This window comes from Triturus cristatus, chromosome 5_1 (genome assembly GCF_964204655.1).
Source record: "Triturus cristatus chromosome 5_1, aTriCri1.1, whole genome shotgun sequence".
Classification (NCBI taxonomy): Eukaryota; Metazoa; Chordata; class Amphibia; order Caudata; family Salamandridae; genus Triturus; species Triturus cristatus.
Window position 1 is genome coordinate 425489148 of NC_140587.1, and position 27068 is coordinate 425516215.

Genomic DNA, 27068 nt, shown 5'->3' on the forward strand with positions numbered 1-27068 from the left:
GATCAGATCACTAGTGGGGAGAGAGGAATCAATTGTCAAAATATTGCACCCAAATTTTCCCAGATTCCGTACATTTTTAAGCCTGGGTGAAATCTTGCTTATGTTGGCATAACCTTCAGTAATAGCTCCCCTTAGGGCATTCCACATGCCTCACAACTTACCATCTAAGGTCGGAAGAAATATGATCAGATTGCCTCCATCCTGATGGAACTCCATTGGATTCCCCTGCTGAAATTCCCCACCTTCAAAGCCAGCTGCGTCATTTACAAAGCCATAATGATATGAATATATTTTTATCTTGCAGACAATTTCGCCATCTTTTGTGGTTCTCAGTCAGGCCACCATCAGACTGAAGACTAAGAAGTGTAAAAAGAGAAAAAGCAATGCAGCTGGCTTTTTTCATCTATACACCCAGGCTCTGGAATAACATTCACATATTCATAAGAGCCTCCCCAGGACTGCTTCAATTTAAGAAAGAGTCAAAGACAAACCTTCTTAAAAACACTACATCACAATCAAGTAATAATCCAATAACCATCTATACCTCTCCATCACTTGTTGATTGTATGCTTGCCTTTGAACCTATATAGCACTCTCCTGCCTTTTTGGCTATGTTTGTGCCATATAAATACCACATACATATATACATACATACTTTTTTTATTTACTAACAATCGTGGTAAAACATTACATTTAACTTTTAAACTTTAAAACAAAAGATTTTTAAATGAATTAAAGGTGCTAACCCCTGGGTCCCGATTTGTAATTACTAACAGTGGACACTGGGTGTTGACTGCAACAGGATAAGTTGGGCTCACAGGATGGATCCCCTCATGACGAGGAGACATATGTGGTAAGGAATTTCTAGAAATTGGTAATGCTATGTGGAAAAGGTTTAAGAAATGTGAGGCCAAACTAGAAATCCCTTTACATATACGAAGAGTGAATTCTCAAATCTGGGAGTTAAGATTTCAATCAGTTGCTAGAGTTAGAAAGGTTTGCCCAATATGTTTTGAGTTCATACTTATTAGTTACCCTTAGGTCGCAAGCTAAGATGGAGGAGCTTGAGAATGATGCCAGAAAAAAACAAGCATTGGCATAGCCAATAGGTCTCACCTTTGGAAACTTATAAGTGTTTAGCCATGCAACAGTTGATGTTGTTGCACCAAGGGTATTGTGCTGCATAACTAAATACTTATAAGGTCCCAAAAGCAAGACCTATTGGCTATGTCAATGCTTGTTATATTTTGTAGAGTGCAGCGGTCACCATAATAGGGTTTCTTGGCACTGGTGACAGCTTTTTAACATTTTACGAAATGAAACCAGGTTATCTAGGCTAAGACAGGACAGAAAATGGCAGAATATTCCAGTGCCTGGCTGCAGCCACAGTAAAGACCCTACAGTCAGTCATGGGGTGGGCCTTTGGTAAATTAAATGTAAACCTGATTTATGGCATTAAAGTTGTGGATTGCATTATAACCCACCTAGGAGGCACCTTGACTAAACACTGGGTAGTCTAAGCTGAAATTACAACCTGCTGAGTTCACTGACTATCACGATGAGGACTAGAGAGAGGTATGACTGACGTAAGGATGTCTGGGGTGCCATAGCTAGAAAGCCAGTTCACAAACCGTCACAAAGCTCACTCCTGTGTTGTCTTATTTTAACTGTTCATGTCCTGCAGAATGGCTCAAGGAAGGTCTTGTCCGTCTGCACTGCCTCCAGTTCCTAATTCCCTGCATGTGTAACGGTAGGTTCCAACCCCCAGCTCATCGCCATGGAAATTAACACAGTAACCACCAGATGACATGGAGTTGTACTAGTGACATGTAATTGATAAATTAGCAGTCCGTAAATGTAAGCAGAACCTCTAAGGTAGAATCATAGGGGCATAATGCAGACAGCACGTATTTTTAAAACAAAAACTCAAGATATTTTCACCATGTTTCTAAAAGAAAAGTGTTGGTTACTGGTGAAAACAACATTGCAATAAATTATGTTTCTCAAAGTAATGCTAGATGTGAAACACAACACTATTGGCTATTGTCGGAATTCTGTGATTTAAAAACAATTATAATCAAACCCCATAATTCAGAAGAATCACAACCTTTCAGTGAATCACTCTGTATCCCACGAAAAGGGGAGTATACATTTTACATGTAATATGCAAGGGTGCACTATACTAAGGAGTCTGCTATGGCCTATTGGTGCAACATCGGGTGCGAGGGGACTTTATTAAAGAGCTCTGCCTCAGTCTCCAGTTGCCAGTATTCCTCGGCATCGACACACAATTACTTTTATCATTTGTATGAAATGATAGATTTCTTAATACATGGAATATGTAAATCTCACTTTAGACATACACTCAGAATACGGCTTTGTGTATGCTGCCGACATTTCCTCAATCGTCTGTGCATCTCTAAGCTTGTACTCTATGTGAACTCTCCATCTATCTCGCATTTGTTAGAATGGGAGTATTTTGAATAAATCTTAGTACATAATGGCAAAATTCTAAAGTGCTTGGTGGTGGTGAAGGCTCAAGAAACACGAGTGTTGCATGCCTGTTGACAGTGCCAGTGCCAGTGGGAGGGGGCCTACTGAAAGACAGCTTGTGTGTAGTGTTGACCTTTTGTATAGGCCACATACCACACAAACATAGTCTTGTATGTGTATATTCGGCTGTATATACATTATTTCAATAGCCCACTGCAGCCCGTTTCTCAGCTGTTTGACAATGTAAACCCACTGAAAACCGGTTTGTGGTGGAAGTACCCCAAACAAAGAGTCAAAAATCCAATGAGGGGTACAGGGCAAGTAAAAACCACTGAAAAACAAAAAGGCACCCAGATGACCGCTGGAGATAAGCCCGGCAGCTGGGCTTCTAAAAACTAACAGGTCTACATGGTACGTTGCCTTATATCCCCAAGTTCCCAATACCACCCAAAACATGAAAAAAAACCACACAAAAAACACAGCAATGCTGGGGATTTGTTTACATGGCGAGCAGGGCAGCACCCTCTCCATCCACAGACAACATGCTTTATGGGGCCGGAGACCAGAAGTTTATAACCGCTGCATTGAGTAAAGATTAAAAGAAGACAACATATTGGGCAACAGCACGAGCCACAGCATACCTTCCCAGCCTCGCTCGAAGATAAAAGTAAAGAAACTGAAAATGCACCTCCCACAGCGGCTACCTTTCCACCATTCCAAAACATAAAACACCGCTTTAAAAATGAACCACAAAACAGCGAAAAATAGAGGCATAACTTGAGGGAAAGAAAGGAATCTTCATTCTCTGCCAGTTTAAGAGGGAAGGAAAGTAGGTTTAAAAATATACTTGTCTCTTCCCTTCTCGTGCTTACAAATTGCGATTTAAAATGCCTTTTTGTTGAGCTGCTGCAACTAGTCTAACTGGTCCTGGGCGAAGGGCAGCACATTCAAAGAAGCGCTTTGTAATTGGATCCCACCTTAGCTTGAAGGCAGCAGGGGGAGGGGAGAGTGAAGGGGGCCTGCGCCTGTTTCCCTTGTGGGAGTGAGCACCATCTGTTTGCAAGTTAATTACAAACAGATGGTTTCAAAGCTCGCTCCCGCAAGAGAATCACCAAACGTGCACGCGTTGCCATTGAAAGCAATGCAATGCGTGCAAGTTTTGGGCCCAAAAAGTGAATCGATTACTAAAGGTCTTCTCCTAAGCAGCGCATGCTCGCTGCGTTGGCGAGACCTAACAATGTCTGTTTTTTCAGTATACAAAAATGGAACAAAGACACTAAAGACCATAGGTAGTTTGGATTGTTCTGCTTGTGGCACTGTACTCTCCCAAGATTCTCTAGATTGTCAGAGGTCATGTTTCCAAATAAGTTGCATGTGATGAGTCTGACTAACGCAAGTATTTGTCCTTCTTTACACCTAGTACCACCATGTCTTTCAGAAACTCAGTCTGATTAAAGGAAAAAGGGATTTAAGCCTGAGCTTTGGCCCTTGTTTTAGGTCTGCATAATTTAGGTATTGGCAAAGGTGTCTCTGTCTCCTATTTCCATTTCCCTCTCTTTTTGTACATTCTTTTAACACCCTTTCTGAATGTTTTGGGTTTGTGAGCAGCAGGAAGAGGAGGAACATCCAGGAATTACTCCACACAAAGGTGGTGGATTTCATATTGTTGCAAAAGGCTAATTTAACAAACTCAGATTTGCAAAGATGCCCTAAATTTCTGTGGATTGTTGAGTTGTATACCACTTGTCATGGCAATAGTAATTTTTATTAATTTGTACACCAAGTATATTGTTGATAAAGCCCACATGGGCTTGAAGGATAGGTGGGTGATTGTCGGGAGGATTTTAGAGGGGCATTGACTTATTATTGCTTTTCATGATGGCCACGTTTGTGACGATCCACCTATTCTTAAGGAAATGTTTGCTTTAACCCCATCATGTTAATGTGAGATTGCATTGAGAGGGCAGTTTAATGTTGTTTTGAATACTTTTCAAGGTAAAATAGCTTGAGTAATGCATGAAAGACAGCCAACAGTAAGTGTCTTGTTAAGCCAAATTAAGGAAGAATACAAATTGAATGAAGTTTGTTAAAGTCACCACCCTGTGGCAAAATAATGTATGTTCTACTACAATAAACACAAGCAATGCTGTAGGATGTTTCACTATTTAATCATGGGGTTTTTGAATTTGTTGGATCCTTCATTTACCTTGAGGTGTAAACTAATGTCAGATAACACACATCTTGGGGGCATATCAACAAGGGCTTTATCTCTGCTTTTTTGGCTTTAAAAGCCAAAAAAGGAGAGATAAAACTAGCGCCCTATCAACAACAGGGTGCTAACATGCAAATTTGCATGTTAGCACCCTTTTACTCTACGCTTCCCCTTGCATCTCTAATGAGATGCAAAGGGGGCGTTCCAGAGTAAAATAATAGGAGAAATGTCGCTAAGCGACATTTCTCCTATTATCAAGAATGTCGCTAACCCTGTTAGAGACAAAAAAAGCAGGGCTAACCGCGGTTAACGCTGCTTTTTTACGTCTGGTATTTTTCTGACTTAGCCATGATATCCTATGGAAGGAGGATATCATGGCTAAGTTTGCCTGTCCCTATCAACAAGGTAACGTGATGAGATTATCGCTGGGTTTCCAGCGATAATCTCACGTTAGCCTGTTAGCGTAAGGATTTTTATCGCTATTGAGATAAGCGTTGCTAATAGCACGCTATCTCAGCGATAAAAATTCACGCTAGCCGGCGATAATTATCCTAGCGCTAAGTGCGCTTAGAGATAATTATCGCCGGTTGTTGTTGATATGCCCCCAAGTTTGTAAGCTGTGGCAAATAAGTTGTTTTTCATGCAAGATTGTCTTGCAAACAGTAGGTCATTAGCTTGCCCTGATTTTGGTGACTTTAAAGGGCAAATATTTTTTTAATATATGCAGACTAATTGCAGAATAATATGATATTGATGAAGAAGGGTGGTTATGAGACTCTTAGTTGATTTCTATTTTAGTATGTGGCTGATAAGTAGCAGTAGGACTGAGCTATGGTTCTAAGCTTAAAGAGAGAAACAGGAAACTTAGCGAATGACCTGAGATCTACTAGTCATCTTGATACTGCTAGGCAATAAATTCTTCCTTGTAAAGCTGTTTTTATGAATAAGGGTAACCATAACTGAAAGTCAATTAAAACAAAGACGCTTTAGGCCAGGTATCATAGCGGCACTATATTTGTCTGCAACTCAAGTCTCCAGCTATTGCAGATACAAGGGAAGTGCATAGACGCTCCAATGGACTGACCTCAGATGCCATAGAGACATCGGATGCACTTTCATCTCTTTATCTCACACTTTGGTGCCTTATTACGAGTACGGTGATCCATGGACTGCCGTACCGGTGGTGGCAGTCTGAATCGTGGAAAGCTCAGCAGTTCGACCGCCGTATTACGAGTTGGTCGGATTGCCTTTGCAAAGACCATGGCTGAAGCCCTGAGACTGGCAGCGGATCGCCGGGTTTGAGGTCAGGGAAAGACAGCTGCCATGGGGTGGTACAGTAAGCTGCATCGCCGTCCGTATTACAAGTTGCCTGTTCCACAAGAAGACCGCGGCGGTCCTACCACCTGCTTCAAGGTGGTAGACCTGAAGGATTTGTGGTGCATACTCACCTCTTTCCTGTTCTTCCTCAAGGCACAGTCCAACATGTATCCCTTTCTTCAGGTTCCCCCTCTACTGCAGGATCTTCACCCCTAAGATTATAACCCTGTTTGGAACGATGTACAGGTGAGTCCTTTTCGTACCATATATCCATTGACAGGACTGCCCACATATGGGCCGGGCCTTGGCAATAGATGGATGGTATATTTCCACATTTATCACGCATATGTGTGCATCTGACACATATACAGTCGGAATGCACACACACGCATCAATATATTTGGAAAAAGTACTCACAACTGTCACAAGATCTCCACCTCCACACCGTTGGCACTGTGATCAACTCGTAAAATAGGGCGGTCTATAGACCGCTAGCGCTGTGGACTACTGTCGGGCGCGGACGCGGTTTTTGAGCGATTGGACTACCAAACTTGTATTCAGGCCCTATATATTGAAGAGGTATATCCTAGAATCTTACAGTGGGTTATTTCAACAAATTCACATTAGGTGTTGTCTGGAGTGCAGGTCAAGGACTTATGAAGAATAAGTTCCCATGATGACATATACAAACTCTTTTACCTACCTCGGTGTATTGTACACTAACACGGGCTCTTGGGGCCCAGCGGTGAAAAGTAGGAATTTGCTGTTTATGAAGGCGACTGCTGCCCTTGTCAATTTCTCAAAGAAAATGGGAAAAAGGCCCCCCGGCATCTTCCTCAAAATTTTTCAGGCCAAATGTTTAAGCATTGCAATATACGGGGCGGGTGTGTGGGGTTTTCATGATGTGTCTATGATTCAACTCGTAGAAAATGCATTTTTAAGATTCATTTTAGCTATACCAGCAAAGCTCCCCGGTTTTCAATTGTCATAGCGAGTTAGGTATCCCCTACGTTTCTGATATCATAAAAATGCAACCCATATTGTTATGGCACCGTGTATGGACATCAAGCAGCACGTCCCTAAATAAAGAAATAATCAAGGATTCTATGAACCTGGATCAGGCAAACAAGATCACGTGGTTAAATTATGTGAAAAGATTCTTGAGTGACATTGGCCATCCGGAGTATTATTTCACCCCTGAGAAAATGAATTCTGTTTCCAGGAAGGATTTTAAAATAAGTTGTTCCACTCATCTGGAATCACTTAGATTCACTCAGGAGGCTAATAAGCAAATGGTGGTTCAACATCAAATGACTTTATCTACATATGGTATACAACCGTATCTCCTATGCTGCATGGGGGATACGATAGATACCTTTTAACTCGCTTTAGGTTCAATAACTTTCACCGACTGGTCAGTTACCCAGAAATAAATGACTGGTCCAGAGAACTTCCTCCTTGCCCCTGTGATAATGTATGCTCACAATCCACTCTTCATGTGATTCTGTTTTGTAAATTTTATGAAAAAGAAAGAAGAAGATGGATTCTACCTTTGTTAAAACAGGTTGGCTAGAGACAATGTAGACCAGCGTTTTTATATCTACAATTCTTAGATAGTACCTTTTCAGTATGTACTGTGACTGGTTTTTTGAAAAATATTATGAGAACCAGAAAAAGCGTAAATGTATGAAATCTATTTGTGATTGCTGCTGCTTGGAAAGTATTTTTGTGTAGACTGAACTACCTGAATGCACTTTTTGCACAATGTGATAAGCTAACGTTTTTAACATATTTCTATCCGTTTTTATTCTATGCTTGTGCTTTTATGATTTTAAATGTCTAAAATCGAATAAAGCTCATTTTGAATTTGAATTTGAACATGGCTTGTCAGCCAGCTATTAGAGGGTAAAGTCCTGAAAAGGCAGGTTGTGTTAGGCGCTTCATGAATGTTTAAGTGGAATTTTGGGGCCAATTTCCTGGTAATTTCTTAATTTTGTTTGTTCATCTCGGTTAACCACTTTTCTTGGCAGTGGAGTTATTATCATTGTGGTTTCGAAGTTTGGAAATGAAACAAAGGATTGTGGTTCTTGTAGGCTATTATCAATGGTGAAGGATTAAAACAAGCTGTGTAGTTAAAGCTTAGCAAAGTGCCTCAAACCAGTTACAGCATCCCAGAATCATAATGATCAACAAGGGTGTATGCCTGAAAGGCATCTTTCCTCTCAGACTTAGGCTATATGTCATACTTTAATGAATAGTGATGTGCTTGGTACAGCATCAGTCAATATAGAAAAAGCATTTGTTAGGGTGCACTGGGGATTTCTATGGATAGTTATGGAGCTGAAACATTTCAGATAGCAATACTCTGTGCTGTACAAGCTGTAACTGCTCTGGCTCTACTTAATGGCAACCTCTCAAGCTTTTTTCTATATTTATGGGTACTAGACAAGGGTGTCCCTTTTTCCGTAGTTATTCAATACTTTTATTGAGCCTTTAGAAGACCTCATAACATCTTCTTGACCAATTTGTCCTTATTTCCTTCATGAAGGATTTGCATGCATTAGACTCTACATAGACAAATTAATTCTCTATTTTGATGATTAAAACTCATGTGGAAATTTGGGGTCAATTCCCGCTATGTAGTTACGAGGTTATGGCCTGGAATTTGATATGGTCAAAACGCAAATTAAAATACCTGAGCTTTACAATAATATATTAGCCAAGGGATAGGAAGAAAAAAAAAATGGTAAGTTATTTGTTGATGTGGGGCAGGCTGACATTTCAAAAAGAGAAAGAGTGTTTATCGGTTATAGATTTCACTGGACAAATCAAATAAGTCATATGTTGCTCTAGCTATGCATTCTGAATACTAATTCTAAATAAACCTATACTGCATAAACTACGCATGTCCAAAGCTATATACTGGAATCTAATGTCTGACTGTGTACTTTCCTCTTGTAGGTGACATGACAAATGGATGTGGTAGAGTACATGACACTAGTCTAACACTTGGTATGATAGGATTATGCAATCCATGAGCAGTTACTCAGCTGGCATGTGATGACATCCCAATTGTCTGCTCAAAAGACAGGACTGTGGAGTTTAGAAATATTGCTGTAGTGTAAGTGTAGTTTTAGCTGCCATGTTCTTGCTCAATGTTAAGCCAATGATACCAAGTCATGCCCATCTCTGACATGTAAACTTTCAGCCTCCTTTCTGTCACTTGAGGAAGGACTTCTCGATTAGCCTGCACAGCTCTTAAGGTTTACATTCTTGTACCGGGTTTGAAGGCTGAGTGAGTACCATCTCACAGCTGTATTTTGTGCATGTGAATAGTCTTGCTTTGGTGTCCTCCCATGATCTCCATTGGACCCCCGTTTATGGAAACAAATACATTTGTGTTCTGTACATATGGTCTTTATCTGTTATGCACACAAGGTACACAGGCATCCCCTTATCGCCTGACTCTGAGATTATAATAAACATTTCCAGATTTTGAGAATGGCTTGACTGCAGATTCCTTCTACAACTTGGTGCATTGGCTGGAAATTCTTGTGCTTGATCAAGGTTGGATATGAAAGACTAAACCAGGCCCCACACGAGAACCACAGGTGCCAAGATAAGCCAGAAAATTCTCCAAACACGGGGGTGGGAGAGTGGCTTAGCATTTGACTCACCAGTCAGGTCATCCATAACTTTCCCCTTACTGACATGCAAAGTCTGATTGTGCTGATTGATGGATAAATCTTCAAAGAAAAATTGGAAAGCGTTGAACTAGTTTGGGGAGGTATGGGGGAGTTCCTGGGATCAGGAAGTTAGAAGTTTGTTGAAATCCATGAGGTAGAAGAGGGAATGGGGAGAGAAGTGTCTACAACCCCAATATAGACCCTATTGGATGAATGTGTGCGTGAAAAAGGCAACCATAGAAAACATCAGTCTCAATCGCAGTATATGAAAGAGACCCGAAAGAGCCCCACAAGAGACCCACAAGAGACGTAAATATCGAATTACCCATTTGAGAGACAGAGTTTGTTTTACTGCCCTGGCTCGTCCCTATTTGTTTCCCCAAATGACAACAGAGCTGTCAGGGCCAGTGGAAAGGGAGGAGGAGTGCCTGTGAGATGTCTTGAGTTACCTCTGGAGGTGACATGGAGCAGCACTGGTGTCACAGCCGACAGGAGGGGTACTGGTAAACAACAGACAAGCAGGCACAGTGATCGCACCAAGCAGCAGCATAACAGGCAGCAAAGTGCTAGAGGACGGGGCAGCAAGTGTGAAGCGAGAAACGGACTCTACAACATCACACACCTCGTCAACAATCATAGTTAATTAACAGGAATTAACCTTGTATCTTGTTTTGCAAGTTTTCCTGATTGTCTTACCCACAATGCAATGCCCAGGTTATGATCTTCTTGATCAAGTAAATGCTATATCCCACCAGATGCGCAAGATAGGGCTCAGGACCTATGTGGTGGCAATGTGGCACATGTGCTCAGCGAGTGAGTAGGGTCTAGTGCTTTCTCTCTCAGATTGCCAATTGCCTAGCCTGGCTTTCTGGGAACTGTATGCAGCTGCGGCCTGTGCAGGTAAGAGCAGTTGGGCGGTGGGGGGATTTCGACAGACGACGACGAGGGAAAGTTAATCATTTATATACCACCCGGCCTCACCGCTCTTACCTGCACAGGCCGCAGCTGACTGTATGTTGTATTAACACTAAGCAGGCAAGACGAGTGACAAGATTTGGTGTTCTCGAGAAATCTTGGAAATTATGGACCTGATGTACAAGGAACTTACGCTTGCCATTTGGCTGCGCCCCGCTGCGTTAAGTCCAAAGGACAGGGATGCGTCATATCTACAACAATATGACGGATCCCTTTGCTGCCGCCTGCGCTGGTGCACAATTTGCTGCCATGTGGCGCTGCAGGCACCCTTGCACCATAGTGCAAGGCTGCCTGCGTTGAGAGGAATGATAGTTTATGTCCAAGAAGGTGTTCCTTCCTGCACATAAACAATCTGAAATGGCGTTTTTCAACTTCTATGTGTGCTGCTTATTGCAGCACACATAGAAGTTGAAAAGCGTCATTTCTTTAATGATTGTTTATGTACAGGAAGGGAAACCTTCCTACACATAAACAATAGCAAGTGGTGACTTCCTCGTTCTATGTGTGCTGCAGAATGCAGCATGCATAGAAAGAGGAAAAAAACGAGGACAAATGAAAATGTTCTCCTCGTTGCGCCTCCCTACACCTCCCCTGGCGAGGCATAGCATTCTGACGTATTTACAGGTTTTCAATTTCTCGTAAATCTGGAAATGTGGCAGAAGCCATGGGTGTTGTGTGGGAACACCCACAGCAACACCCGTGGCACGCCACTTCCACGCAAAGTGTTGTGTGTAAAGGAGCCATATTTACAAGGACACGAAAAGGCACGCACGGTGGTTTAATGTGTCCTTGTAAATATGGGGCAGCAGGTTGCGCCGCCGGTGCTTCGCAAAAAGCGACACACCTGCAGCACAATGGACTTGTAAATATGCCCCTAAGGGTGCTTCAAAACACAAACTTCAAGTCATGCCACCACCTACAAAATGAAGGAAGAGATGTATTATTTTTTGTGCATCGCAGCACAGCAACCAAAACTGCTGCACAATGTTGCGCAGGGAGGAGAAATCAGCGCAGGTCCATATTTACTTAAAATCACCTGCTGCTGCTCTTATCCGATGCACTGGTGCACATACAGGCTGTCTGATGCCACCCACAGCTTTTGGACAATGGTGCACAGGTGTGTGTAAGTTTAACGCAGGTTTTGTACTTGAAGTATGCCCTTCCGGTAAAAATCCTACGTCTAGACATTTTCTATAACATTTCACACATTGGGTGCATGCTGTACAATGCAGCACTCATGCAACTAGTGGAATGTTTGGAGAAATTAAAATATTTACTCACTTTCGCCTTCTTCAAGGATGTGTTATTTTGTAATGTCAACTCCAGTTTGACCATCATAGTAGATTGGGCTTTGCCTCAAAAGGTATGGGTGATTGCGCTGATCCACTCAAGTACCACTCTTGCCTCCTCGATGCCAAGTGGCACAAAGCAATGCAAAACACAAGCTGAAAGTGAGAAAAGGGCACCTTGCGGGATACATAGAGAGTGGAAAGTTAGTCTGTTTGAGGCAGGGTAATTAGTGGGGTCCACCCAACTTGTGTACTTAAGGAAGATAGGTAACTCATTATCTAGAAAAGGTTTGAGCTTGTAAGGTCTAATATTTGTGATGTATACCCAAATGTGGTTTGTCAGGAGCATATTGAGATGCTTATATTCCATTGAAATATATGTAAGATACATCCAGGTTGAATTACCAAGATACTAGAGCATACTTCAGCTCTTGGGGTGAGCTATGTGGGGTTCACCGAGGCAGCAAAAGAGAGAGGTTAGGTATTTGAATGTGTGCATCCACCGATGTATGAAATGAGCACCGGGAGCTACGTAGGTCCCAGGGATGTATTTGTAAAGTTCACCCAGGAGAGATTTACAGGGAACATACAGCCTCATGCATCAAGCCAAAATCCAGTCGGTAAAATACCGAATCGCAAAAATCACCCGTTAGCGATTAAAAAATACCTACTTCAAATGCATGAACCCAAAATGTGAGCAAATAACGAATCGCAAAAAATAAATCCGCCAAAATACCGAATCGCTAATAACCAAAATGCAAAATTACCGAATCGCTAAATACAGCATTAGCAGATACCGAAATCACTATTAGCTCCCGGAAAGTGCCAATAGCAAATAACGATTCGCACCCCAATGCAACAACAGTCGCTAATAACGAAAATCCCCAAAATCGCTATTTTGCCAGAGCTAAATAAGAGGAATCAAAACCTGGAGGTAAAGTTAAAAAAAAAAAATGCGAATCCAAAACAAAAAAAATCAACATGTGCAACTGATTGAGGCAATCACAAAACTCTTAAATGTGGCCCAGGAGACCCTGTTGGCTCCCACAAAATGGCTGCCCTCTACGTGCTTGCAAGGAGGATGCGTATCAATGCAGCAGGACAGCGCAGGAGAAGGGTCCAGGAGCGAGTTTTCAGACTGCGCATAACCTTGCTCGGGCAGAATGAGGACGAGGTGTACGAGAAGTATCGCCTCAATCGTGCAATGATCATGCGCCTGATTGCAGACCTGGAACCATTACTGCAGCACCAGACACACCGGACCAATGCAATCCCTGCGCACGTTCAGGTCCTATGCAGCCTGCACCTACTGGCCTCAGGGAGTTTCCAGGGGGTAATTGCGGTGGCCAGAGGCGTATCGCAAAGCGCACTGTCACGCTTCTTCAAGAAATTCCTAGATGCCATGCTGACAATGCTATACACCCACATCAGCTTCCCCACAACCCCACAGCAGTTGGACCGCACCAAACAGGCATTCTACCAGGTGGCACAATTCCCACATGTAATTGGATGCATCGACTGTACGCATATCCCCATATGTCCACCCGCAGCAAATGAGTACATACTCCGGAACCGCAAGTCATACCACTCAATCAACGTGCAGGTTGTGTGCGATGCCAATCACATCATAACGGACCTAGTGGCACAATTCCCGGGGAGCACACACGACTCCTACATCTTACGCCACAGTGGAATCCACAGGCGTCTAATCAACGGAGAATTTGGAGAGGGACTCCTGCTTGGTACGTAAAAATTACGCTTCCCCACACCAACACCACACATGTATGTACATCACCAATGCTAAGACTTCGCTTCTATCTTCTAGGTGACAGTGCTTACGCCCTGCGTGAATACATACTCACCCCATACATCAATCCAGCAACCCCACAGGAACATCGCTACAACGCTGCACACATAAGCACTACAAATGTCATAGAGAGGACATTTGGGATTCTGAAGAGTCGCTTCAGAATCCTACATAAGACTGGCGGCGCCTTGCTATACAAACCTGAAACATGCTGCCGGATAATTGCTGTATGTGCAATGCTGCACAACATTGCGACCAGAAGGGGGATACCCATAGAGGTGGACAGGAATGACGACCACCGGGATGACCAACCACCCGCCCAACACCGACAGGCACACGTCCCTAACACAGCAGAGGGCCATAGGAGGCGGACATACATCATGCAACATCATTTTTGAAACAGGTGAGAATGAAACATTACAAGTTTGTTTGGGGTGCAACTGTTTAATGCACAGTAGCACTGAGGTTTGTGCAACAAAACTAGCTATGTAAATCATGCTCCAATTGCATAAAGGAAAATCAAATGTGCCTTAAAGTCACGCCTGTGCATACTCAGAAAGTGGATGTCCATGGTTGCCCCACCATGGTCCTGTATGCATGTTCAACTGTCTAGTGGCGCTTGCCACATACCCCAAGCCTCCGCTCAGGTGTCTCCAATGCCTCACCACGGCCTGTCCCCGTGGATGCCCGCGAACTGCGGCGCCTGGTGCTGGCCTCTGCCAGTGACACGCTGCTGACACTGGAGGCAGCCTCACTAGCGTCATCCCCCCCCAAAGCTGCAGCACTGCATGTGCTGCTCTGGAAGTGTTCCACAGCAGTGGTCAACTGCCCCAGTGCCTTTGCCACATCCCCGCAGAAGTGCCCAAGGTCGACCTGCAAGGACACAGTGCGGCGTGCCAACACTGCGGTACTGTTGCTGTGGTGCGTGATAGCCTTAGTAGCGGCAGCGGAACGCAACAATTGCTGTCGGTGTCTCCTCTTCTGGCACTCATGGCCCTCCCTCATGGCACTGGTGAGCTCTTGTATATCTTCCCTGAGGTGAGCATTGCCCTCTGCCACCACAGTGCTCATGTCCCTGACCGCCGTGCCCATGGCCGTTACTGCGGCAGTCATGGCTCCCATTTCACGAACAAGGTGCACGATGTTGGTGCTGATGGTTCCCATGTGGCGGCTCTGCACGCGCTGTACAGACAGCATCCTCTCCTCAATGCCAGGAGTGTGTTGGAGATCCAGGTTGCCTGAGGAGACCGAACGTTGGCGAGACCTGCGCCGCTGTGTTAGCCTGGCGCGGACAGGTGGTGCATCAGGTGGTGTGATGGCGCGCTGACCGTGTCCCGTTTGTGTGGTGGGTGTTTCCATCACCGGCAAGGGCGCAACCTGGGACCTGCGCCGCGGCGCTTTGGTGGCTGTCGTGGCAGCAGCTGGTGTGGCTGGTGCTGGTGCTGATGGTGCTGGTGCTGGTGGTGCTGGTGCTGGTGGTGCTGGTGGGGTGGCAGGTGTAGGTGATGTGAGGGCATCCTGCGCTGTCTCCAGGTCTGAATCAACCGGTGTTTCGGAGATTATCAGCTGGCCGCTGTCATCGGAATCCCCAGGTGATGCATCTGTGTGTGAAACAGTGCATGGTTAGTGGGATAGTTAGACCTACGTAGTGTTGTACACATACATGTCCCTCTGAGATCCACTAAATATACTGTCTATACCCAGCTTCTACTGATCTGGTGAATGGTAATTGCATTTACCCCTGTACATGCACACTGGGCTGAGTAAACTACAACTCCCATGATGCACTAGTGTTAGGAGTAAAGCTGTGTGTTGCAAAGCTGCATGCACACTCAGATCCTGCTGGGGGCCTGGAATAGGATTTACGCTATGCTGGGTATGGCAACAGGCATGCATCTTACCTTGGGCACTTGTGGCTGCGCCGGACGTGTCCATCTGGGTCACACCCACGACGGCTTCCCGCTCAATTGTTCCTTCCACCAGCTCCTCCAGGGCAGTGTTAGCCTGGACCGTGGAAGGGCCGCCTCCCGTTCTGCTTGCGTCCCGGAGCCTCTCTGCTATCCTCTCCTTCGCACGCTTCCGCAGGTCGTACCACCTTTTTTTTAGGTCGTCGATGCTGCGGGGCGTCACACCTACTGCATTCACCCTCTCGTGGATGCGCAGCCATATGCAGTGCTTCTCTGCCTCAGGCACCTTGAGGGACAGCTTGCCGAAGAGGCGATCGTGCTTGCTCCAGACTCCCTCAATTAGGTGCTCCAGCTCCCTGTCGGAGAACTTGCGCTTGCGCTTGCGCGCAGCCTCAGCGCTGGATGGGGCTTCCTTCTCCATGGATGGTGTATTTTAGCAGATGGAACAGTCTGTGTGGCTTCAGTCTGCACAGGCAGTCTGCAGTCAGTGCTCCTGTTTGCTCCTCTGTCGATGCAATGAGGGTGCGGCTGCTGTATTTCCTGGTTGGTGATGTCATCTGCACGTTCCCGGTGCGACGCGGTCATTTGCGATTTCGCTAATACCGAATTCGCTATTTGCTAATTCGGTATTACCGAACTCGCTATTAGCTAATCGGAGTTTGCATGCCCCGCTATTGTATAATCTGTAAAAATAGCGATTTTTAAGGAATCGCTAACAATTACCGAATCTGTTGATGCATGCCCAAAAGCAATTCCTTAATAACGATTCCTTATTTCTCGCTATTAAGGAATCGCTTTTGGTTTGCTTGATGCATGTGCACCATAGAGAGTTACTTAGTTCCAGTGATTTGCAATCTGTGGGGAAGGGCCTTTTTAAGGAAAATGGAGAGTTATTCCATTCACAACTGTTGTAAGGTCTACCCAAGTAGTGATACACAGAGAGAACATAGATCACCTCACAATGTATTTGTTTAAATATTTATATATGCGACATTGAACCCCAATGTGCTCTGGTAGAACATCGGTAGGTACACAGTTACTAGAAAGTATTTGCAGAGTCCACCCAGTTATGATTCGCATGGATAAATATATGTCTTGGTTCAGGATAGTATTTGTCCAGTGATATCAATATTCAAATCTATGCTCAAGATGGACACTCTCAGGTTTAGGAGAGCCACAGGAAAACATTATTTCTCTGGACATGAATGTGCCTCCCCTTACACTGGTCCAGCAGTCTCTGCCATCTGAGAGGACCTCAGAGAGCAGGTTCTGGAAAAATTACATGAGTTGATTTATTTGCCTAAACGTAAGGATCTTCGATTGAACCTCCACACCCTGTCGGATCAGCCCCCCCCCCCCCGCCCCCCAGCGCCTTGAGTCCCTCACGAGTGAGTAGCCATGCTATACAAACCCCTGATTGATTGATTGAAGGATCTAAAATATTTTCTGACTTCCTCTCCCTCCTATAGAAAACTATATATCATATACTTGTTCCATCTCCACATGTACTCAGTGTAACTGTAATATTTTACGAGTCCTGATCTGCTAATTCAAGAACTACAAAAAATACATTAAATGCATAAGACTAAAAACGTCCACATTCCATCTCCCTCACCCTATCTAATTTTATACAGTATATATTAATAATCTGGACTGCACTTTTAAAATGCTCTGCTAATTGTAATGCATTCCATTAGGAAGCACCTAATCGAAATGTATGCACAGATGTTTGTGCCGTGGCAAACCTCCTGAATGAGACTTAATTAGTAATTAATTAAACAATTTAGTCATCCAAGGAGCCTGTGAAATGTCACACCTCAAACTAGATGGCGTGCGAGCAGGATTGTTCAAAGCTTTCTCTTTAAGCAACAGAGTTTGTAAATGGCCATGAATCCAAAAGATCGGACGCGCAGCTTCCATTTGCCACGTATTTTACAAAAATGTAATTGTTTAGTGCGGTTATAAAGTGCTCACATTCACACCAGAGGTAGTATACTACATTTCAGAGATGACGCTCTCCACCAGCAGCACCCAGAAGCCATGTTGTAATTTCCCCAGCTGAAGGGATATCACTGCAGTGTTCTGCCTTCACTGTCGTCAGTGAGCTGTAATTGCAGTCAGTGGAGCGGCCGAGGCAGGTGACTGCCCTGTGGTACAGGTCGATATCTCACACTATTATGTTGGTGTGAGGCAAGAGCCCTGGCACCAGACACCAAGAATGTTTCTTGCTGTCTTGACATACTTTTGAAAAGCTGTTCCATCATTATATGGGTACGGGCAACCTGACTTTCACAAAGAATCGGAGCATGTTGTGCTGCTGTATGGAAACCATGGGGTCTTATGTATGACCATTTTTAGCAGTAGCAAACAGAAAATCAGGGTGTTTGCGACCACTAAAAAGGGTTGTAGTATGCACAAAGCTTATTGTGCGACTCTGTGACCTGTTACCGACTCTCAAAATAGGGTTTGCGACTTGATATTAGGAAGGGGCGTGCCAAAGGCGTCCCTTCCTAACAGTGAGTCGCACTGGTATGTACAGGGCTGGGTTTAGGGCAGTGCGACCGGTGCAGCCGCACTGGGCACTGACCTCAGGGGGGGCGTTGTGTTTAGCAACAGCTTATAATTAGGGAGAAGAGGGGAACTTTTGCCCGGTGGTAGTGAGAGAATCAGAGGAGGTGGTCATAGGGTGTGGGGGAGCCAAAAATGATTGTCGCACCAGGCGTCAACAGCACTAAAGCAGCCCTGGGTATGTACGATTGTTTTGTGACCGCATTTACAGTCACAAAACAATCTCAGTTACCGCCTACTTCAAGTAGGTGGTAAGCCAGTCGCAAAGGGGTAGGTAGGGTTTCCCTGGGAACCCCTTTCCATTAGTGTTGGGCAGCAAAAATATTTTTTAAGAGCAGGCAGTGGTCTCACGGACCTCTGCCTGCTCTTAAAAAATGAAACAGAAAAGTTTCATTTTTCCTTTTTGAATGCATCTTATTTTCCTTTAACCCCTTCAGTGCCACGCCCTTTCCCCCTCCTGTGCCGGGCGTTGCACAGTGGGTGGGGTTCATGACGAGATAGTCTCGTCATGGGCACAGCGCAACCGTGCTCCATGACGAGACTATCTCGTCATGGGCACTGAAGAGGTTAAGGAAAATGGGCTGCATTTTTTTTTAAACCTGCTTTTTTTTAAGCAGTCACAGATATGGTGGTCTGCTGGCTCCAGCAGGCCACCATCCCTGCGAGTGCTGGCCAAACACAATGGGTCGCAAATTGCAACTTGCCTCATGAATATTGATGAGGCAGGTCATTGCGACCCCAATGGCAATCGCTGAATGTGTCTGAGACACATTAGTGCATTCTGTTTTGCGGGTTGCAAAAAAAATCACAATTTGGGACCCGCAAATGGAATGGTTGTACATCCTGTGCTTCTTACTACAGCCACAACCACAGAATGTGCGTTTTACAGTGGAATGAGGTGACGAAGAGCTTCAATAGAGTTTGGGTGGCAAACCCTGCAAGTTGTTTGCATTGAATCTACTGCCTGAGGACTTATTATTAGAAGGATGTCAATAATTGATTGTGATACGAACTGATACTTCTGGCGCTCCTTCTCTTTATAGTATAGTTTCCTGCAAGTTGTTGCTTAATACCTAGAAACCTATGAGTTGTGAACCCTCACTGACTTTTGCAGGTAGATTAAAGCAGGAGCGCCCATAAACTTGACAACTAGATTTCCTCACACAGTATATCACTACATTATTGCATTGTGTACAACGTCTATGTGTAACATCCATCAAGTGTAATTTTCTGAATTAGGAGTGGGACTTTGCACTCACAAAGGACTTGTTGTGCATCTAACATTGAAGAAGTGGGCCTTTTTATTTGTGTTCCTATGTAAATCAACTAATGAAATTATTCTAACAAATCCCAGAGTTTCTTGAGGTTTAACATCACAAACGTTTACCTCTATTTGGGAAGATTAGCAATGCCAACATTGTTCAGAGTCTCTTGTGCCCGAGAGCATGTCAGAAACATTGACAGCTGCAGTTTAAAGGAAATCTTCATAGCGCACTCACTGCGTGCAATTCGCTGACAAAGTTGCCACAACTCCCAAGGAGAGAGGCAACTGCGATTAATGTGGTTTAATCAAGGACGTAGCCTTTTATTCACATAGTCACATAGTATGATTGTGAAACGATAAGCATAGTTAAGCAGATATTATTGTTATGAGAATACAAGACGTAAGATCAGCAAAGACATAACTATTGTTATTAGAATACAGGACGTAAGGTCAGAAAAACAGCTCACAGATTGTGCAGGCAATACAAAGTTGTCTCCAACTTCCATAACAGCAGAACACTTCAGGATGGAAAGTGCCAGAAGAAGGCCCCTTTCCTTATCCATCACCCACACCCTCAACCAAAGGAATCCAGGGCATGCATACCTTAGTAGGAACTTCCCCTCATCTCTCAGAGGGATGGGAAAGCAATACCCACAGTTCCATACCAGCACATACACTAGGGCACCGCATAGCGCTCCGTCCCTGCCAAGGTACCTGTCATCAGGCAAATCTGCCACAATATTCAACTCCAGGCATCCTGGGGCAGGGCAGAAAGGTTCAGGACCACCAGCATGTTAGTCCCCCCTCATGCCTGCTCAGTGCCCACACAAATCAAGATCCCTCAATGTGGAAAGTTCAGTAAATCAGTCCACATTTGGGGTAGCTCCCTTTTCTGCTGCAAGAAATTCCGTCACAGGGCGAAGAGGTCACTGGTGAACTCGCCCTTCCATCCAGCTTCCCCCGAATGTCCTCCGCAAAGGCCCCTATGATTGGGCACCTGCTGATTGCAGAGCTTCTGACCCCCGGATGACAAACACACCACCTCTCAATGGGACCGTTCTCCATCCTCAGGACCCCACTCTATGGGTGCTTCCGGATATCCCTCTGACCCAGCTTCCCCAATGGGTACTTGTTTGCTGGCTGACTACACCAGCACTTTATCGGCTGTTGCCATACCAACCTCACTGTCTGGCAATAGACCACACTTGATGTGTGGCTTGCTCCAGTCCGTTACTGTAACTATTCCCACTGATCTCAGCTTCCGCCCAAGTAGGAGGCCAATGTAAACATACCCTCACTCAACCCTTTCGACCAGGGAAGCATAAACTCTACTGAGCCCTTCTGCCATGTTTTTAGCCTACCTAGGACTCCGTATCCCATGGGTGGATCCCGCCACTGGAGGATTTGTTCAGCCTCCCTGAACCCCGAGTCAATTTCTTGCCTGACTTTCACAATAGCTGAGCCCCACAGGTAGACCCGTAGGTTGTGAAAAGGTCTCTGAATTCTGAATTCAGAATGTTACTGAGTGATACTGCCCTTGTGGCATGCATCACTTTTCAAAACTGACTCAGGTAAGAACCTTCAACCGATCCGAGATTACATCTCAGGGGTTGGCTCACCACACTCCTCTAGTGTCTCTGTACCCTCTACCGCCCCAACAAAGTCAAATACTGTGCAGCTCTTGACCCCTACTGGTTCTCCTTCCGATCATGCATTGAGCCGTTCAATCTCAGAAGAGGGCAGCAGGAGAGAAACTGAATTCTACTCTTAAACCTAGCATCACTCTGTTGGGTCCACCTACCTTTTAGAGGCCGAGTGTGGGCTAGCATGCTTAAAGGGTGACGAACCTCCACCCCCTAATTTCTAGGCCAAGGCAGCTCTGGCCTAACACTACCTAAACGTCAGCAAGATAAAATTAATGCTCAAACAACGCGGAAGCCTCCTGAAGAGTTGTGCAAACTGCATTACTTGGAACTGGGCTTCCACAACGCCCACTAAGAACAATTGCACGGCTGTACCAGGCGAGTAATCAGTGTCTGGACACCCATTGCAGCCCTCTGGTATGGATTTGCAACCCCTGCTCCAACCTTCCTGACCAGCGAATACCAGCCATACCAGGGGTGCGACCTACCTTGTTTTGTCTGGCTAACCAGACCAAGTATCGGAACTGAGAGACCCGCGTCCACCCTCGTAAAGAGATGGGATGCATGAAAACACCTATGTATCAAATAGGTCAATAAGATGCTGACCCATAGCAAAATAGAATGTATGCAGGGGGTCAGCAAGGAAGTGAACTGGTAACTCAAAATGAAACCGACCAGACTGCCTGGAGGTGCCTAGCCCGAGGCCCTCAGCCAAAAACTCCTGTGGTATCTACCTCCTGTGCTAAGAATCAGTGCACTCTGACTGTGTCACCTCCCTTCTCAGAACCAGACTTAAGCTGTAATAAGAGTAAGTCTTAAGCTTCTTAGTTTCGCTCAGAAGCTCACAACAATGCTACAAAGATTGAGGATTCTGAGGTCAAGGCTGTGTAATCCTGCTTCCAGCTCACAACCTTTTCATCCCACATCTGACCCCCCATACCAATTTATTTCACTCTGCGCCCCAACTATTGAGTGTTGGCTGCCCCCCCCAGCAACCTCCAGTGCAAAGTAAGTGCTATCTGGGGTTTTCTTACTGAGGGGGCTGGTGCACTGTAGACCATCGGCGGAGTCACCCAATGACTTTTCGTGCATCTCTATTTACCGCTAGAGAGGGCTTCCAGCTCAGCAAGGAAGCAGATCAGAAGACAGCGTCTCCCCCCTTCCAGGCGCTGATGCTAAGAAAGTGAGACACTGGCCCTATATCTCTGTGCGTATTCCTTTCCTCGGGATGACTGACACCCGTAAAAGCCCATCACTAGTGACTGCATACATTACTTCAAGAAGTCTTCTACCCCAGGGTAAGCTATTCTGGGTGAATCAAGCCTCACATCCGCAATGAAAGGTCTCAAGTCACCTTACAAGAAACAATGTAAAAATAACATGCTATAGGGATGGGACAAACCCAAGATACGGAGGAAATCAAGTGACTGAGGAATAAGGAACTCAGATGAAGCAGAAAGCTATCCTGCAACGAGCCAGCAGTGGACCCAGAGCCCACTCTATGTATGTTGTATTGCACACCATGAGTCCTCACAGAAGACTGTTGACACTTGAAAAGAAGAGAGACATTCATCATATAAATATTTATCCATTAGGTTAAGCTACCCTTATCTTGATTGATTCTTAGCAAGTCCCCACAACGCTATCCACTTGAAAGGGGCTGCCCGGTGAATGATGTCTCAATAGATGGCATAACCTTTCTATTAATATTATTTGGATGGGCTCTTTAGGTGCATTTTCGTAATATCAGTGATATGCCTGCAGCACGTCACATAAGGTTTGACCTCCTGCCGCACAAGTGCAGCCGGTAGTGTGCAGCCGGTAGTGCCAAGTGCAAACCTTCCCAGCACAGCTCTGTGGGTGTGGCTTTGTGATGGCCACTACTCTTGTGATCAGATTCATGGAGGAAGTTTCCAAAGCGCTATTTTTTATGTTCATGCACAAGTGGGCAGGATCGGCAAGGGGACAGTGTGCCCCTGCTTTTTACATTTATTAAAATCCGTTCCCCTAGATTTTTATTTTTAAAATGCATCCCAGGATGGCAGAAATAGCCATGGCGTACAGATAAGGCTCGCCCATTCATGGAGGTTTGGGAACGGGTGGGGTGGGCAGAGAAGTATAAGGACTTTCCTTCTTGCCCAGAGAAGACAAGGACAGTGTCCACTTCTGCTCTGCCGCTGTCAGCTGTTCCCCTTCTCTTTCTTCCTCTTTCTCTCAATCCCTCTCTTTCGGTATTTGTCTTGCTCCTCCTCAATTGCTGAATGAGAACCAGGACTTCAACAAATAGCTCTTACCCTTTATTTTCTGTCTTCTCCTTTCCTTTGTTTGTTACCCTGTGAAATGTATCTAAAAAAAACAAAAAACACTTTTGCTGGAAATGTCCCTTTTTCTGACATCATTCAGTCCCAAAGTACAGCCTTGGAATGGAGAGTAAAAAAGTTCAAATTACAAAAAAGAACTAAATAATGAAATAAAGCAAGACAGAGTGGTTGCAACGTGACCTGATTGGTTTTATTCACACCCAAACACATTAGCGCTACTTTATAGAGTTTGCCAGTGAAGCGCTACTTTAGTTTACCCGCCTTTCTTTGAACAACATTGTTTTCCCTGGGTGGGGAAGTGCACCATTCCTGGGGGTAGTGCAATACCTGGTTGATGCATAGAGTGGAAAATGCTTAATGTGATCCTTATCAGTGGTTTTGCTTATTTTAATTTATAAAACGTGTACCTCGGCTCTGTGTTCAGGCATGTGGTCTTTTTAAACCATACTGCTTACGGTTTGTAAGGATATAAGCATTGAACATTGAAATAGGTCCCTTCCGGGCCCTTTACTCAAGTCCTTAACTTTTCAGGCAAAAACACTGATTTCTGAATAATGAGTGTAAAAGCGTTAAGGTAACCATGCTGTTCCTGCTTACATTCCACATGCTTTACTTAATCTTGCATTGTCTAAGAGTGTTTGTTTTTTCCAGGATGGTATAACTTTTTTTTTTTCAGGCAGCATATTACTCTTGTCTAGTGCATAATTTGAATTGAGTCACATCCAGGTGTTTGTAGTGGGGCACAATGGGTTGCAGCTGAAGGCAGTGCGAGTTTCTCTCTGTGGGGCAGTATGGTATTCAGTGGGGGAGAGGATGTGGCACTATGGCCAGAACTGCCGAATTTGGAACTGGGGAACCAGGTTCAGCCTTCATGACCAGTCCACCAGAAAACTCTCCTGAGGGAGCACATTCCCTTGCTAGACCCTAGAAAGTCCCGCTAGACCTTAGAAAGTCCTGGTGCCTTAGCACCAGCAGGTGGACCCTAGCGGTGGCAAGTGTGGATTAACCGTGAAGGCCTGTCCACCACAATCTATACTGAAGGTCACTGAGGTCCCAGCACCCTTGAGGCCAGTACGCCTCACCCATTGGTACATCCATTGGCCTTGTTTCAACAGAAGTAGTGCAACTTACCAGGGATCTGCAATGCAGGATTTCCATGCACACCAAACTAAGGGGCATATGTATAAGCCCCTATCGCCACCACAATGTCCCTTTCTGCGATGTTGTGGTGGTGATAGGGGTATTGCCTTATTTACAAGGCAGTGTTAAGCCACTTAATGTGGCTTAACATTGCCTTGTAAATAAGGCCCCCTTTCACTCTGTGCTTAGCGTGAAAGGGGTGGGCAGTTGGTGTTGTGGTGGGCGCTCCACCAAAACACCCATTGATTTTGACGCTGCCCCCTTTTTACAAGGGCATCGTAAATAGGAGGCAGCGCCAAAATGAAGACCAGGGAAACCCTGGTCTTAAGTTGGCATAACGAGGAGAAATGCTTTATTTCTCCTCGTTTTTGCTTTTCCATGTGCTGCCTTGTGCAGCACACATGGAAAAAGCAAAAAGCCTTGGATTGTATGTGCAGGAAGGAGGACCTTCCTGCACATAAACAATCTTTCCCCTGCACACAGACACCCTTGTACTATGGTGCAGGCTGCCTGCATTGGTGCTACACTGCTAAGTGCAGCGCCAGCGCAGGAGGAAACACAAGGCTGCACCATATCGTTGTAAATATGGTGCTGCCCTGCATTTCTGAAGTGAGGCATTAAGCCATGACGGCTAACGTCTCACTACGCCACTTCCTTGAACATATGCCCCTAAATTTGCAAACTTCACAGTCTCTCTGCTTCATGCTCAAGCACTTTTATGTTTAAATGTCTTTATTGTTTTATATGGTTGCAGTAAAATAAACACAGCAGTGATGAGGATATACAATGTGACATCCCACAATCGTAGGAGAAGCTACTAAACTTAACTATATCAACAACCCACAACTCCCTTCCCCCCACATGTCCCTTCCGTCCTCCTCCCCCCGGCCCTCAATTGACGGAAATGTTCATAGTGCCTCGTTTCTCGGGGAGCAGTCGGTGTAGCTTCAGTAAGTCGTAAGAGTCCCAGGTATTTAGGGCAAGTGAGTTCTCTGAATTCTGAGGAAAACAGCACCAGGAAGATTTCCCAGAGGGTAGGAAACGGGGCATTTTGGATGGTAAGGGAGAGGGAAATCCGCTCCATGCCAAGGGTGCGCCACATCCAATGCAACCATCTCGTATGGGTAGGAAGGCGGGTTGTTCCCCAGTGTACGAGGATATTTTGAAGGGCCACACCCAGGGACAGAGCTATTTGACGCCCTCTGAGTGATTCAAGAGGGAATGTAAGAGCATTGTGTAGGCCTAAGAGAATGTATGCTGGGAAACGCGGCAGCTCTGTGTCAAATGGGTGTCAATAACCTTGAGTACCTGCGACCAATAGGGGGTTAGCTGGGGGCATTCCCACAATATATGTGTCAGGGTACCGGGCGATCCACATCCGAGCCAACACAAGGGATCTCTTGTCGGGTTTCGCAGGTGAAGTCTAGTGGGAGTAAGATAACAGTAGGTTGTTATTTTGGTGGGGGTCTCAAGCACTTTTAATATGTGTTGCCTGCTTTGGGGTCACTGGAATTATGCAGCAATTGAGAAAAAAATTATGTCACAGTGTTGACTAAATTATGGAGCAAAAAAAAGGCTGCAGCGTAATACAGTACATTGTCTGATACTCAAATTTTTTGACATTTTTGCACATACTAACAGTCCCTGCAAAGAGTTTGCCTCATTAGTACCAGTGTAACATACAAATGCAGCACTGAGAAAGGTGACCAGTCAACCTTTGCAAAGGGCCCTCCACTTTGCAGCAACACAAGTCACATTTTTGGTAACTTTTGATCATTTGAGCTACAAACAATTTTTTGGTTAAAATCGTCAGATTATGTAGCAGATGATGTAGTATGTGGCAAATAAGGCAGAACCACAACAGTGTGAACACAATTTGCAAACTAGGATATTTTGCCATTCATGTTTGAACTGCTCTTGTGGAAAATGGGAGAAGTGCTGATGACAGAAACTCCGTGGCTCAGAGACAAGTGACTTGTGGTTCCACTTTTAAGCGTATTTGGGACATTCTGTGATTGGAAACATATCTCACTTTGTGAATGTATTTTAATGTCAGTAACTCATATTAAACCTCAAATAAACATGTGTATCCATTGGTTGAATTAAATAACGTAATAAGCTGTACCTGGTCATTGAAATGCCAAATCCTAAAAATTGGGATGTTTTGCGCTTTGTGGCCACACCTTTGACTCTGCCACTGACCCAATCCTAGGGTTATTCACGCCCTCTATTCTCTGCCCACAGTTTCCCTACTTTTTTCCCCCTTCTTCCATCACTGACAAAATGATGTCAAACTCCAAACCAGAAAGGTAAGGAAATGGAAGGGCGATGTTAAAATTCAATAAGACCTTTTCAGAGCCGCAAAGATAGCAACAGAATCATTTGCCTTGTCGGATATGCGTTGCCACCGCACAGAGCACTCAGCTGATCAATACACAGAATCGAA